Source organism: Salvelinus fontinalis, chromosome 11 (assembly GCF_029448725.1).
Source record: "Salvelinus fontinalis isolate EN_2023a chromosome 11, ASM2944872v1, whole genome shotgun sequence".
In the NCBI taxonomy this organism is placed as follows: domain Eukaryota; kingdom Metazoa; phylum Chordata; class Actinopteri; order Salmoniformes; family Salmonidae; genus Salvelinus; species Salvelinus fontinalis.
Genome location: NC_074675.1, coordinates 17,013,164 through 17,027,666, shown reverse-complemented (window position 1 = coordinate 17,027,666; position 14,503 = coordinate 17,013,164). Strand labels below are relative to the sequence as shown.

The 14,503-nt window shown below is 46.6% G+C and overlaps 1 long non-coding RNA gene across 3 annotated transcripts in view; it reads right to left on the bottom strand.

Moving 5' to 3' along the window:
• The window catches only part of LOC129865186 (uncharacterized), a 36,876-nt gene extending 32,409 nt beyond the window's left edge, over positions 1–4,467 (bottom strand). Inside the window, exons 1-2 of one of the 3 annotated variants that reach the window (XR_008761323.1) lie at positions 4,231–4,467; positions 3,975–4,047 (exon numbers count right to left, since the gene is read on the bottom strand). This is a non-coding gene — a long non-coding RNA (uncharacterized LOC129865186). The other 2 variants (XR_008761324.1, XR_008761322.1) reach the window with 2 other exon arrangements.
• Between the last annotated feature and the right edge of the window lie 10,036 nt (positions 4,468–14,503).

Sequence of the window (14,503 nt, the reverse complement as noted above, 5' to 3'; positions counted from 1 at the left end):
AGATGACAGGTAAGTCTCACACACACTTCCCTCACACACATAGAATGACACCACACACACACATACACACACACACACAGAACACATCCCACCCACTCTCACACAAATGCATCACTATGGACCACTAACCAGTCGTCACCATCCACATTCACCTGTCTAACACACACACACACACACACACACACACACACACACACACACACACACACACACACACACACACACACACACACATACACACACACACACACTCAAAGCTTCAGTCAGTTACTAGTCAGTCGATCTCCAAGAACCAGACATTTGGGGTTAGTTCTGTTCTTTAAAAGACAGCCATTATGTGCTAATTAGAGGATAAATGCTGGAGATGTTGGCCTTTCTGCTCAGCTCTATTAGCCAGTAGAAAGAGTCTTCTACACCAAGAGGGGACTACGCACTCTGAGAAGAAGAAAGGTTTAGCTGGGGGAGTCTGAGAGAAAATAAGCTTTCACTTCCAGCTCTCTCTCGCTCTCTCTCTCTCTCTCGCGCTCTCTCTCTCTCTCTCTCTCTCTCTCTCTCTCTCTCTCTCTCTCTCTCGCGCTCTCTCTCTCTCTCTCTCTCTCTCTCTGTACTTCAGGAGGAAAACTATTTTCTTTCAGAGCGGTCTTATCTGAACTGTAATGGCACGTAATTTAAAGGGAATTAACATTTTGACACTCTCCTCAGGGCAGGGAAAATGCAGAAATCAGAGGATGAGAGGAGGAAAGGGAGATGCAGAGGGGGAGATGAGAGGAAAGGGGGGGGCGGAATTTGCATGTAATTCAGTTTCAGTAAATGAATGGCTGCGTCTTGGTTCAGGGTTAAGTGTGGTTGTGTTAAACCGTCCGGAGCCATCACATTGACCTTACCCCCAGTCTTCTAATGGGTGACATCACTATGGACTAAAGACGTTTGACAAACCTGTAGAATTCCACTATAGAACACTGACTAACTGTCAAATAAAATGGTGAATGACCATAACGCCTGACTTTAACTAGTTTGAGGACCATGTCATTATGGTCTGCCCACCGGCTCTGGTCACTGAGCATGTTGCCGTGGGTTACAGACAAGGGCTTTGGACTGGGGGCTTTGCGGGATTGGGAAGGGAGTGACGTGTGTGTGAGACAGAGTGTGTGTGAGCGGTAGCGGGAGTATTTTTGGGGCTGAGGCAGAGAGGAGCGTGAAGAGCTGTCAGGTAGCAATGGCTAGGCAGCTATGCCGTTCCCGTGGGAACGAATTACATTCCGAGAGGAAGACAAGCACCTCAGTCCTTCTGCTTCTCTCTCTCTCTCTCTCTCTCTCTCTCTCTCTCTCTCTCTCTCTCTGCCAGAATGACACCACCTTTAAGTCTTTCTTTCTCTTTCTTACCTTCTACCCTTTTCTACTATGCAGCTCTCCTCTGTCCCTGTCTTTCACTGTCCACCTCACCCTCCCTCCATACTGTCAATTTCTCTCTCTCTCTTTCTCTCCCTTTCTCACTCTCTCGCTCCCTCTCTCTTTTTCTCTGTCTACCTCACTCTGTCCATTACCCTCTCTCTTTCTTCCTCTCTCTCTGTCCCCTCTCTATTTACCTTGTTCGTTTTCTCTCCCTCTGTCTTTCTCTCCTTTTCTTTCTATCCCCTTCTTTCTATCCCTCCAGGGCCAGGTGGATTAGTGGTGAAAGCTCATTACATGAAATGTAATTACCGCTTGTGTCGATAAGAATCGATCGGCTTGGCCCCGCAGATCACTTCACATGAAGGCCCCCCAAGATAGGCCTCTGCAAAGACCACGGCTACCGTGGCGCCAGCACCAGGCAACGCTTTATTTCCTGTCTGGTTGCCCTGAGCGATGGCAGATAGCATTGACACTGGTGTGTGAAGTGGAGTCAGACCTGTCGGAATGCTTTCAGTGTGGCCTCGCAGCAGAAATGAGATTCCTTATCAAATCAGCCGGATTAGGGAAAGTGTCTGGGGAAAAGGTCCATCTGCAGGGTTGGGCTGTAGGAGGGAAGGGGATAAGGTGTGTGTGGGGAGGGGGGTTGGGGGGGTATGTGTATGTGTGTGTGCATGCGCGGGCCAGGACAGCTGCTGTCTGTGGGGTTGAGTTTCTCTGTTGTCTGTTCTTTGTGTAACATGGCTTTAGAATGTCCTCCCTCTTCTCCTTCACTTTACCTACTCTGATTGAGTGTTTTCTCCACTAGTATGTACTACAGTGCATGTGTTGTACAGTCAACAGGGTATGTTTGCGTTCAGAGTGAGTGTCAGTGTCATTGCAGTAGTACTGTCTGAAGCACTGTGCATCGTGATGATAATGATGACCCTGTAAGGGATGGAATAACTCTGAATTTCATCACACACACTGACTCTCAGCATCCCTCCTGAAGTCTCCAGCAGGTTTACTGTGCCGGGGGGGGGGGGGGGGGGGGTGTAAAGAGAGGGAGAGAGCGATCGATAGAGCAGTGACAGAGTGTTGTAAACCATGAAAAGAGACAAAAGACTACCGGATCAGACTGGGGCTGTTAGTCTGGGAGGAACAGCCAGTACACACACACGCACGCACGCACGCACACGCACACACACAAACACACACACACACACACACACACAAACACACACAAACACACACAAACACGCACACACACGCACACACACACACACACACACACACACACACACACACACACACACACACACACACACACACACACACACACACACACACACACACACACACACAGTGTCACACACACACACACACACAGTGTCACACACTCTTAAGCAAACACAGAGACACACCCCTATACAATGGCAACTCACTGTACATATGAAACATAAACCACTAGACAGATAAAATACTGTCCTCATATACAATAGATGACTCCCTTTAAAATATTACTAACTCCAGACAGTCATGGCCTGCAGAGAATGTATCACTTAGGTTAGTCTTGGATTTTGGCATTGCCTCAAATGCCCTGTGTTGCTGTCTGTCTGATCACAAATGACTGCAGAGGTCCACCTGAGAATCTGAGTGTGTGTGTGTGTGTGTGTGTGTGTGTGTGTGTGTGTGTGTGTGTGTGTGTGTGTGTGTGTGTGTGTGTGTGTGTGTGTGTGTGTGTGTGTGTGTGTGTGTGTCTCATTCCATGGTTCTGATTTATTTGAGTTATTTAGGAGGACGTTCTGAATGTCACTCATGAACTCTCATCAAACTGACAGCTCCATCCGGTGACACACCCAAAAACACACCCACACACACACACACACACACACACACACACACACACACACACACACACACACACACACACACACACACACACACACACACACACACACACACACACACACACACACACACACACACACACATACACACACACACACACAATGTCTGGCCCACTTCAGTACAGGAGTGATATAAACACACACACAAACACACACACCCTCTTCTGTAAACACACACAGGCTCATAACAGCCAGCAAGCTAATTCAGCTTATTAAACCATCAGGCCTGCACTCATATCAAAGATAATATCATAATATCATAAAGAAATACCCCTAGACTATGTTCAGGCACACACAGAGTACTATTAACACTCATGCAAATAGCAGGCTATTTTCAGACTGTTGTTTTGCTCACAGGGATTTTTGCTCCATCAGATGACTTCTGAGAAGTGTTAGAAATCATTGTTAATTTTATTGAACAGAGAGATGTGAGAGACAGTCAAAGGAGGAAAGTTTCGCGGATTCTTTCTTAGCTACTTTTTCTTCCCTCTCAACTACAGGAAGCGCAAGGAGACAGGAGGGTAAAGGGAATTTATTAGTAGGTTACGCAAAGGAATGAGCGGACTTCGAGACACACGCAAACAAGGAAGCATATTTGCACCTGCGTACGTACTAACACGCGCTTGCGCACACGGGCACATACTCCCACCCCACACACATACAAATACACCCCTCCCACCCTCCTTAAACACTCACCCCCATTCTTCCCTCTCTCCTCTTGGTCCTCTTCTCAAGCCTCTCCTGGTCCAGTCGTCTCATCCCGGCGCCCCTAAAAGAACAACAACAGTATGAATAGTGAACCTGTCTTCAGGAGTCTATAGAGAAATGGAATAATGTCTTTAGGAATAAGACCTGCGCTGGGATGAGGAGGAGAGAGGAGAGGAAAAGAGAGGAGAGGAAAAGAGAGGAGCGGGGGTGCCAGGGCTAAAGCCCTCCAATTAAGACAGCCTACCGCCTGCACAAGCGTCACCATGGCAACTGTCAGGTAGATTTCCTGGTGGCGTGTGGTGGCGGTGGAGACGGTTGGTTCGGGAGGCTGAAAGAGAGAGAGCGTGCTCTTATTTCTCTGTATTGCGCTAGGTTTCTGTCTCGCTGGGTTCTTGTCTCTCACTGGCTTTCACTCTCTGCCTTGTGTCACTGGCCCTGTCCCAATACCCGTACTTGGGTTCTAAATAGTAGGCTTTTTGAGTCTGCGAAGTTTGCCAGGATGTCATACTCGTTTCGGCTTTTCATCTAGTAGAATTCGCTGCACACTATTGAAGAAGAGATTGGTCTTTTCACGCCCACGTGTGTTCGGCAACAGCTGACAACAAATGGCAGGGAACAAGAGCGGTTGTTGCTATTAGTTGCGTGCTTCATGTTTTTACTAAACAGTATGTTCTAAATAGTATGTTGTGTGACTAGTACACAGTATGCCGTTTAAGTAGGTATTAGGCAACATAGATAGAACACACTCTCTTCTTAATAGTTTTTTCAAATATATTTTTTCATACTCACTCTTTTCTCACTTTGTCTCCTCTCTCTTCTCATCTCGATCTCCCTCCCTCTCTCTGCAGAGCTGAAACTCCTGGTGAGACAGGGGGACTGGCATTTAGAAAGAAATACATCTCCCGTGGCCGTCTCCACCAGGGTTAGATAAAATACATTTCAGTAATTAGATCTGTCTAACAGTTTTATTTTCTGTGCGTGTGTGTGTGTGTGTGTGTGTGTGTGTGTGTGTGTGTGTGTGTGTGTGTGTGTGTGTGTGTGTGTGTGTGCATGCCCGTGTGTGCGTGCGTACATTTGTTTATGTCTGTGTGTGTGTCAGGTATGTCTGTGTATGCATGCATTTGTGTGTGTGCGTGCACACCCAGCGTGTGTATGCATGTGTGTGCATACGTGCGCTCCTGCATGAGTGTGCGTGTGTTTCACCATTCTAATCTATATTTAATGCGAGGAAGCAGGGCTTTAAAGAACGCCACAGCTGGCCTGTTTGCTAATTAATGACATTTCCCCTTTAATCACCAATCACCAGTGGAAGCCTGATCTCTCCTCTCTCTAGTCTTTCTCTCTCCCCTTTGTCTAATATTCTTTCTCTCTATTCATTCCCCTTTCTGTTTTCTCATCCATTCCGTCAGACTTTTCTTTTTGTTATTTCATTCTATCCTTCTTCTTTCTCCTCTTTCACTTTCTCTCTATTTCTTCCTACTCTCTCTCTCCTCTCCCCTCCCTCTCTCACTCCTCTCCCTCTCACTCTCTCTCCTCTTCCACTCATCCCCATTTCTCTCTGTCCCTCTTTCACACCAGTCTTCATGAGGCTCCAGACCCTTTGGAATTGGCAGTCTCGCTCAGATCTCAGCTCTGCTGTGTTTCTCCCTGGGGAGAGAGAGAGCTGCATCTCCATCTGCCTCTCAGACTCATCCTCCTTCCATCCTTCCATCCCTCCATCTCGCCATCCCTCCATCCCTCTATCCCCTCCTCTAATCCCCCCACAATCATGATCCGTCACCACATGTCAGATCCTGCTTCTTTTTCTCTCTCTGTCTCTCCATTTCTCTCTCTCTATTCCCCTCTCCCTCACTCACTATATTTCTCTCACTCTCTATTGTCCCTTGCCGCCCTTAGTCACCCTCTCAATCTCTCCTTCTCTATTTACCCGTCCCCGTCCCCCTCTCCATTTCCCATTTCTCTCTCTCTCCTTCCTCTCTCCCTCTCTTTTCCTTTCTGAAAAGGATATTGCAGGAGGTCATTTCAGAAATGCAGCAGACCCTCTCCTCAAGCAATCTCCTCTTACAGTGTGTTCCTGATCCAGCCGCTATTCTGCCCTGCAGCGTTGCACTTGTTTAAAGGGTGAATGTTCATGTCATGACTGCAATAGCAAGGGGGCGAGCCCTTTTCCCGACAGAGTAGCAGCTGCTTTTTGCTAAGACCTGTAAGAGTTGACTTATAGCCGAATAGTTTCTTAGAGACCAACTTGGCTTCAAAGAGAACAGCCTCTTCCACCAAGTCTGCCTCCTACTCCTTACTGACAAAACGCCCGTTGCTAAGATACCTATGAAAATGCGCGGCGCGTACCATGTCTATAGACTATTTTAAGACGCTGACGATACAAAAGTATACACCATTAAATATCATTTGACTGTGCAATTCATATTGTACACGCCGGATGAATCTTTGTTCATGTAGAAGCGCTGTAACAAAGTCCCGTTAGGTTAGTAGTCGGTTTGGGAGATCTAAGTTGTAGTCTTGGGTTGAGAGGTGGGGGGATCATTTGGCGTCAAATCATTCGCCTCAAAGATGCAGTGACCTGGCTGAACAAGATCAGGAAAGGCAGCAGACCACTAAAGTTATTGCTATTATCATGACTAGTTATAGTACATTAGTAGTAGCAGCAACATAAACAGCAGTAACAGAAAGACAAGCTTTTGCCTGCTCTGTGTCAGTGTTGTGTTGTCTACCCAGAGCGGGGTGATGAACGTGCAACAGTTCACTGTGTCTAGCCTCGCCACGGTTATCCACCGTGGATCAATACTTGTAATTGTGCGCTTGACTGGTGACGGATATCTGACGGATAGCATGTAGCGAACTCGGTCCGTAGTCTTCGACGTAATTAACGAACGCCGTGGCACTCACAACTTTACTGCGCCCGTCTGTCTGTCTGTCTATGTGTCGGTCCGTCGGTCTGTCTGTCTGTGTGGCTGTCTACCTATCCCAATTAGAAAGACAAACAGACCAGCATATTGTTTTTAATAGCCAACCGTTACTCTCCCCCCTCACCTTCTGTCATTCCCTGTTCTATCGCATAGATAGCATTGTGTTGTATATTTGCCTAGCCAACTGCTCCTTGGAGAGCAGTAATAGAGCACTTGAACAGAAGGATTGGATGTGCCATACTTCAACCTCCCCAACTAAATCAACCTCTCAAACCCCTAGGCCCTTATGTGGCTGAGCTCTTAGAGGACACACACACACGCACACACACACACATATATATATATCAACACAAGCACACACAGTACAGTAGATCGTTATGTTTAGTTATTCATGTGTTTGAGCATTGGGAGCACTGGGGCACATTTAGTATCTCTCTCACTGTGTTGGTGCTGTACTCTTCTGTCTGGTGTCTGACTCCTAACAGAGATGAAGATGTTCCTTAGCCTCCATAGAGATGCTTTATGTGGTTAATAACTGTGAGCCGTCTGAAGAACAGCTTCGTTAGAGGAAGTGTTTTATTGCGATGGTTGCTATGTTATTTTCCTCATTGATGGTTGCTTGAATGACTGTGCATGTGCAGCAGAGGTGATTTAGCAAATGTAATAAGTTGTCTGAAGCCTAAAGAGTCTAGAGTGAAGCTTGCAGAGTGAATACCTCGACTTTAGCTTGGTGGGCTAACACAGGCTAGATCCGGTCCGTCACACACACAGAGAAATTCTGTTTTTAGTCCTAATTCCATCCATCGCTTTAAAAAGCACCATTGCCAGGTTGTGCGTATTTAATCTGTTGATTGTGCACAGACGGTGTAACGGAGGTTTTGGTCTCTAGTACTGCCTGTTCCTCTCCAGCTTTATTTACGCTCTCTGTCTCTGAATATAACCAATCAATATCCCTCGGCAATGAATGATATATCACATCCCCCTCAAGCTTTTGTCCCTGACTAAATCCCTCCTCGCCACAATTCCATTCCAGGTAGATCGCCAGCCAGACAGACAGGGACCAGGGAACCATAACTACCCCTCTAAACCCTGAGAAAATGGCCTCCTGCCTTCGATCAATGCCACTGCGTTTAAGTATCAGTAAATCAACTCTATTGAGATTAGACCCGTCGGTGGAGGTTTATTCTACCCGGTTCCTTGATAGAGATCTAGTGGGTGGTTAAGACCCCTGTGAGCGCTAGTGTGAAGCAGTGTGTATAGAATGCACTGTCACATTTTAAAGCAGGAGGGAGACGAAAGAGAGAGGATGTTTGTAAAAAGGAGCCAACAGGTCTGTGGAACTACAGGGATTAACGTGGTAAAGTGGATTAGGGAATGCTGTTCGGATATTCCTCCCTGGCTCCAGAGAAGGTCTTTAGAAAAGGAGAGAAACATCTGCTGGAGCTTAGCAAGGCGATGAAGGCTCCTGAAAAAGCCAGAAATCCAAACGGTGCCGGTGCGGGCGGACACACACACTCACACACCGGCGATTAGTTAGGAGCTCTTCTTCCTCTCATTATTACCCCTCCCATACACGTGTGTGTGTGTGTGTGTGTGTGTGTGTGTGTGTGTGTGTGTGTGTGTGTGTGTGTGTGTGTGTGTGTGTGTGTGTGTGTGTGTGTGTGTGTGTGTGTGTGTGTGTGTGTGTGTGTGTGTGTGTGTGTGTGTGTGTGTGTGTGTGTGTGTGTGTGTGTGCGTGCGATCAGTCTCTCTATATATATGTGCTCCGGCCAGAGATGTTAGATATATTTGTATTTTAACTGAGCGATGCAGGAGTTGTGAATTGTATCCTGTGATTGAAGCTGTTGAATTTGAAAGTTGCAGATTCTGCAGAATTACATAATTATGCTCTCTCTCTCTCTCTCTCTCTCTCTCTCTCTCTCTCTCTCTCTCTCTCTCTCTCTCTCTCTCTCTCTCTCTCTCTCTCTCTCTTTCTCTCTTTCTCTCGCGCTCTCTCTCTGTCTCTCTGTCTCTCTGTCTCTCTCTCTCTCTCTCTCTCTCTCACGCTCTCTCTCTCTCTTTCTCTCGCGCTCTCTCTCTGTCTCTCTGTCTCTCTCTGTCTCTCTGTCTCTCTCTCTCTCTCTATCTCTCTCTTTCACTCGCGCTCTCTCTCTGTCTCTCTGTCTCTCTCTCTCTCTCTGTCTCTCTGTCTCTCTCTCTCTCTCTCTCTCTCTCTCACGCTCTCTCTATCTGTCTCTCTCTCTTTCTCACTCTTTCTCTCTTCTCACTCTCCCTCTCTCTCTCTCTCTCTATATATTTCTCTCTCTCTATCTGTCTCTCTCTCTCTCTCTCTTTCTCACTCTTTCTCTCTTCTCACTCTCCCTATCTCTCTCTTTCTCACTCTTTCTCTCTTCTCACTCTCCCTCTCTCTCTCACTCATTCTCTCACTCTCTCACTCTGTCTATCTTTATGTTGTACCTTTTCTTTGCCATTTATTTACATCTTCATCAGTTCTCTGACATGGGACATGTGTTTCAAATTAGATTAAATCAAATAAAACAAGTGTTCAGTCAGCGTGGTTTGCTTCTGGACAGGTTTTTAAACAGACGCACGCCTTGCCTGGGCCATTAACTATAAGTACGTCTTTCCCGAGAATGTCACTTTCGCTGAACAAATAGTCCAAGAGGAATAGCATTTGCATTTGTGTAAAGAGCTCAGATCAAATAGACAGACGGGAGTTGTTCGCTAATGTTACGTTAGGGTTCTAGGCACGTTGTATGAATGTATATGAGAGTGGACGTACGTGGTGCATTGGGAACAGGATGGTCCAACCATATTTTATAAAGGTCAACGTGGGTCACGTTTCTTACATTAAAATGCAGGGTCTCACCCTGACCTTTCAGCGGTGTGTGCATGTGTGTATGCGTGCGGGAAAGTCTGAAAATGTATGCACTCACTACTGTAAGTCTGCTAAATGACTAAAAAGTTCATTGTAAAATGAGTGTGTGTGTGTGTGTGTGTGTACGCGTGTGTGTGCGTGTGTGTGTGTCTCAGACTGGCCTTGACTCAAGTTAGGGCCTTGTGGTAGATATTAATGGCTACAACACACACAGCCCCATGAGAGAGCAATCCTAAAGGTTCAGGCTGCAGTGCTTTAGGGAGCAATCGCTATGGTTTCCCTGAGGCAAATTCAACACATTACACAACTCAGACATAAATGGGTTTTATGGCGTTCGTTATAGTCTCATGAACAGCAACGGTCATTCAATATCCACAGCACAACCATACAACATCATTACACTTTAAAAAGAGTATGTTTAAAGGAAAAATGACCACTGCGCCCACAAAATAGGATGCTGAGCGTTATTTATTCTGTTTGAATTTGTACATAAAGCATGTTTTTTCTTAGGCAATGTTCTGTGTTGCCGCCATAATAACCATGTAGTATGTCTTTACTGCAGAGAGTAAATGTAATTCTCACTGCTGTGCCTTATAGAATAATACATTTTCATAGATTTTTTATGGATTTTTCATAGGGTTCTATGACAATCTCAGTCAGGCACGTGCACTGATAGGGGTCCACCTGTGCCCGAGCACCTGCCTTTTCCCTCCCATTTGTCAAGTGCCCTTCTGGGTGGTGGTATAATGAAAACATTTGTATACACTTTTTGTAGCTGATGTTCTGAACCCACTGCCCGCAAGTCGTCGTGACTTCATCAAATTCAACACCTCCAACCCTGTCCGTTGGTTGGTTGCGCCTGTTGGTCTGCCCTGTACGGGGCTCGCGAGTGCATGTTTCCAGATGGTTCCTAAAGTTAAGGCAAAAATTTAAGTAGTGTTGTTGGTCAGTTCAAATCTCAACAGAGACAACTTTAGCATTTTAGTTCATTAGCAACTTTTCAACTACTTATTACTTTTTAGTTACTTTGCAACTACTTAGCATATTAGCTAACCCTTCCGCTAACCATAACCTTAACCTTAAACCTTTTAGCTAACCCTTACCTTAACCCTTTAAACCTAACTCCTAAATTTAATCCTAACCCTAACCCCTAGCCTAGCTAACCTTAGCCATCTAGCCATCTAGCTAGAATTCGTAACATATCATACATTTTGCAAATTCGTAACATAATGAACTTTTTCCATTTGAGCACGTCCCCTGAAAGGCCCTGATCTCGGTCACATGTCACACTTCTTCTCCATGGTTGTGTGTGTTACCAATGTGTTAATCGAATCAGAGTAGACAGACATGACAAGCTGTGATGAGGTCCATAAGTTGCAGTAAGGGACAGTGGGATTGGGCTCATGTTACACATTACCATGAGATGTGTTCCCTAGAGCAGTGGCACTGGGCTCATGTTACACATTACCATGAGATGTGTTCCCTAGAGCAGTGGCACTGGGCTCATGTTACACATTACCATGAGACGTGTTCCCTAGAGCAGTGGGATTGGGCTCATGTTACACATTACCATGAGATGTGTTCCCTAGAGCAGTGGCACTGGGCCCATGTTACACATTACCATGAGATGTGTTCCCTAGAGCAGTGGGACTGGGCTCATGTTACACATTACCATGAGATGTGTTCCCTAGAGCAGTGGGACTGGGCTCATGTTACACATTACCATGAGATGTGTTCCCTAGAGCAGTGGCACTGGGCTCATGTTACACGTTACCATGAGATGTGTTCCCTAGAGCAGTGGCACTGGGCTCATGTTACACATTACCATGAGATGTGTTCCCTAGAGCAGTGGCACTGGGCTCATGTTACACATTACAATGAGATGTGTTCCCTAGAGCAGTGGCACTGGGATCATGTTACACATTACCATGAGATGTGTTCCCTAGAGCAGTGGCACTGGGCCCATGTTACACATTACCATGAGATGTGTTCCCTAGAGCAGTGGCACTGGGCTCATGTTACACATTACCATGAGATGTGTTCCCTAGAGCAGTGGCACTGGGCTCATGTTACACGTTACCATGAGATGTGTTCCCTAGAGCAGTGGCACTGGGCTCATGTTACACATTACCATGAGATGTGTTCCCTAGAGCAGTGGCACTGGGCTCATGTTACACAATACCATGAGATGTGTTCCCTAGAGCAGTGGCACTGGGCCTATGTTACACATTACCATGAGATGTGTTCCCTAGAGCAGTGGCACTGGGCTCATGTTACACATTACAATGGGATGTGTTCCCTAGAGCAGTGGCACTGGGCCCATGTTAAACATTACCATGAGATGTGTTCCCTAGAGCAGTGGGACTGGGCTCATGTTACACATTACCATGAGATGTGTTCCCTAGAGCAGTGGCAATGGGCTCATGTTACACATTACCATGAGATGTGTTCCCAAGAGCAGTGGCACTGGGCTCATGTTACACATTACCATGAGATGTGTTCCCTAGAGCAGTGGCACTGGGCTCATGTTACACATTACCATGAGATGTGTTCCCTAGAGCAGTGGGACTGGGCTCATGTTACACATTACCATGAGATGTGTTCCCTAGAGCAGTGGCACTGGGCTCATGTTACACATTACAATGAGATGTGTTCCCTAGAGCAGTGGTACTGGGCTCATGTTACACATTACCATGAGATGTGTTCCCTAGAGCAGTGGCACTGGGCTCATGTTACACCTTACCTTGAGATTTGTTCCCTAGAGCAGTGGCACTGGGCTCATGTTACACATTACCATGAGATGTGTTCCCTAGAGCAGTGGCACTGGGCTCATGTTACACATTACCATGAGATGTGTTCCCTAGAGCAGTGGCACTGGGCTCATGTTACACATTAAAATGAGATGTTTTCCCTAGAGCAGTGGCACTGGGCTCATGTTACACATTACCATGAGATGTGTTCCCTAGAGCAGTGGGACTGGGCTCATGTTACACATTACCATGAGATGTGTTCCCTAGAGCAGTGGCACTGGGCTCATGTTACACATTACCATGAGATGTGTTCCCTAGAGCAGTGGCACTGGGCTCATGTTACACATTACCATGAGATGTGTTCCCTAGAGCAGTGGCACTGGGCTCATGTTAAACATTACCATGAGATGTGTTCCCTAGAGCAGTGGCACTGGGCTCATGTTACACATTACCATGAGATGTGTTCCCTAGAGCAGTGGGACTGGGCTCATGTTACACATTACCATGAGATGTGTTCCCTAGAGCAGTGGCACTGGGCTCATGATACACATTACCATGAGATGTGTTCCCTAGAGCAGTGGCACTGGGCTCATGTTACACATTACCATGAGACGTGTTCCCTAGAGCAGTGGCACTGGGCTCATGTTACACATTACCATGAGATGTGTTCCCTAGAGCAGTGGCACTGGGCTCATGTTACACATTACCATGAGATGTGTTCCCTAGAGCAGTGGCACTGGGCTCATGTTACACATTACCATGAGATGTGTTCCCTAGAGCAGTGGCACTGGGCTCATGTTACACATTGCCATGAGACGTGTTCCCTAGAGCAGTGGCACTGGGCCCATGTTAAACATTACCATGAGATGTGTTCCCTAGAGCAGTGGGACTGGGCTCATGTTACACATTACCATGAGATGTGTTCCCTAGAGCAGTGGCACTGGGCTCATGTTACACATTACCATGAGATGTGTTCCCTAGAGCAGTGGCACTGGGCCCATGTTACACATTACCATGAGATGTGTTCCCTAGAGCAGTGGGACTGGGCTCATGTTACACATTACAATGAGAGGTGTTCCCTAGAGCAGTGGGACTGGGCTCATGTTACACATTACCATGAGATGTGTTCCCTAGAGCAGTGGCACTGGGCTCATGTTACACATTACCATGAGATGTGTTCCCTAGAGCAGTGGCACTGGGCTCATGTTACACATTACCATGAGATGTGTTCCCTAGAGCAGTGGGACTGTTCTCATGTTACACATTACCATGAGATGTGTTCCCTAGAGCAGTGGCACTGGGCTCATGTTAGACATTACTATGAGATGTGTTCCCTAGAGCAGTGGCACTGGGCTCATGTTACACATTACCATGAGATGTGTTCCCTAGAGTAGTGGCACTGGGCTCATGTTACACATTACCATAAGATGTGTTCCCTAGAGCAGTGGCACTGGGATCATTTTACATATTACCATGAGATGTGTTCCCTAGAGCAGTGGCACTGGGCTCATGTTACACATTACCATGAGATGTGTTCCCTAGAGCAGTGGCACTGGGCTCATGTTACACATTACCATGAGATGTGTTCCCTAGAGCAGTGGGACTGTTCTCATGTTACACATTACTATGAGATTTGTTCCCTAGAGCAGTGGCACTGGGCTCATGTTACACATTACTATGAGATGTGTTCCCTAGAGCAGTGGCACTGGGCTCATGTTACACATTACCATGAGATGTGTTCCCTAGAGCAGTGGCACTGGGCTCATGTTACACATTACCATGAGATGTGTTCACTAGAGCAGTGGCACTGGGCTCATGGTACACATTACCATGAGATGTGTTCCCTAGAGCAGTGGCACCGGGGATCATGTTACACATTACCATGAGATGTGTTCCCTAGAGCAGTGGAACTGGGCTCATGTTACACATTACCATGAGATGTGTTCCCTAGAGCAGTGGCACTGG